Source organism: Apium graveolens, unplaced genomic scaffold, assembly GCF_009905375.1.
Source record: "Apium graveolens cultivar Ventura unplaced genomic scaffold, ASM990537v1 ctg6686, whole genome shotgun sequence".
NCBI classification, from domain to species: domain Eukaryota; kingdom Viridiplantae; phylum Streptophyta; class Magnoliopsida; order Apiales; family Apiaceae; genus Apium; species Apium graveolens.
Genome location: NW_027419691.1, coordinates 1,018 through 3,108, shown reverse-complemented (window position 1 = coordinate 3,108; position 2,091 = coordinate 1,018). Strand labels below are relative to the sequence as shown.

General features: G+C 34.2%; 1 non-coding gene across 1 annotated transcript; it reads left to right on the top strand.

Moving 5' to 3' along the window:
* The first annotated feature begins 207 nt into the window (after window positions 1–207).
* Window positions 208–315, top strand: LOC141703468 (small nucleolar RNA R71). Its single transcript, XR_012567543.1, has one exon. It is a non-coding gene; the product is annotated as a small nucleolar RNA R71 (small nucleolar RNA).
* Window positions 316–2,091: the final 1,776 nt, after the last annotated feature.

Here is a 2,091-nt window from a genome sequence, read left to right as displayed (position 1 = left end):
GCATCTACCTCGAGAATTCCTGCTATTTTGCCTTGAGTTAGTCTCTGAGAAGGATTCTGATATTCATTAGTAGCCATCAGTTTAATCAAATCATAATCTTCATCTTAGCTCTTAGCGCACAAGGCTCTACCTGATGCTACATCAAGCATGGGTCCATAAGTTGCACCCAATCCATTATAAAAGCAGTGAATAATTATCCAGTCAGGCATCCCATGATGAGGACACTTCCTAAGCATCTCCTTATGATGATCCCAAGCTTCACAGAAAGATTCTCCTGATTGACTGCGCAAATTGAGTAAAAGCATTCCTGATTGCAGTTGTCTTCGCCATAGGGAAGAATTTAGTGAGAAACTTCTGAGCAAGATCTTCCCACTTGGTGATTGAGCATGTTGGTAGAGAATATATCCAACACTTAGCTTTATCTCTCATAGAGAATGGGAATAGCCTTAACTTAATAGTATCTTCAGAGACATTAATTTTGAAAGTGTCGGAGATCTCGATGAAATCTCTGATATGCATGTTGCGATCTTCCGTTAGAGAACCCCCAAACTGAACTGAGTTCTGCACCATCCGAATCATGCTAGCCTTGATTTCAAAAGTGTTAGCCATGATGGATGGTCTAACAATGCTAAACTGAATATCAATGATTTTCGGCTGAGAGTAGTCCATCTAAGCCTTTGTATTTGCTTCTGGTTCACCCATTGCAACAAGAGCTTCTTCTTCAAATTTCTCCTCCTTAGCAAGAACTTCTTCCTCTACTAAAACTTTTTCCTCCTCTTTATCCAGCGTTCTCTTTCTCCTCCTTAGCAAGAACTTCTTCCTCTACTAATACTTATAGCATTCTAAGTGGACATAAATGCCACTTAACAATAGCCTTTTAACTTGTCGAGGTCCCCATCTCACACAAGTAGAATGATTGGTCGATATCTACAATTTTCTATATAGCTTTTTAACTTGTCGATATCTCTAGTTCTCTACATGAGCTTTTTGACTTGTCGATATCTTCAGTTCTCTACATGATGAATTGACTTATCGATATCTCTACTTCTCTACATGGACTTTTTGACTTGTCAATATCTTCATTTCTCTACATGCAGATTGACTTTTCGATATCTTCAGTTCTCTAGATGCAAATTGACTTGTCGATATTTCTTGGGACTTCTCTACAAGTCATTTCATACATCTCGACATACTTCTCTACATTCCTTGATCTGTGACTCGTTGATATCTAACCTAGAATATTTTTTCTAGAACAATATTATTCATCTTCAAGCATCTATACCTCTCTCTGAGACATGATCATGATTTATCTTCTTCCATAATTTATTCTTTAACTTGAGGCTGTTTAGTGAAAAACCTCCAGTCTAAACTATTTAGCATTTTTACAGACTTAAAAATTACAATTACATAATACAATTGAGTTATCATACAACTTATTCTTATGGTTGTCAAGATGACTTAGTCTTGTTATGTACAAGCATGTCTTCCACAACAGATATTCAAAATGTAAACTCTCATCGCCCATATTTCATAACCAGAAAAAATCACTGATCAACCTGAAATAATTTCCAGATTCTGTAAATTAAAAACTGTTAAATTCGGCAGAAAAACTGATGCAATAATCTGCAGATTGAGCAATCAAAAAATTACTAAAATTTTATACAGAACTGAAGCAAAAGCCTGCAGATTTTGCAGACCAAAAACTATTAAAAAATTCTTCAAACATTTCAGCAAATACAATCATGCATGCGCAAAAATTCTATAGTCCAAATTATGCTAAAAAGTACTCCAAATAATCTTATAAAGTAATACACATATTATATTCTTACAATCTACACATTAGTAGATTATACATACATTATATACACAAAGAAAAATGTCTTCAAACTTATGAATAACCTAAATTATCTTACCCATAGATTCGTCTCAAACTAAATCATCCCTAGGTATATTAAATTTTAAACTAAATACAACTAAACCTTAAATAGTGGAGAAAAAGTCATCAATTAAACACTATCAATATGAAATTACAATGCATGCCCTACCAAAATCATGTAAGGTGGAAACATAAAACTAGTTTCAAATAGTAAA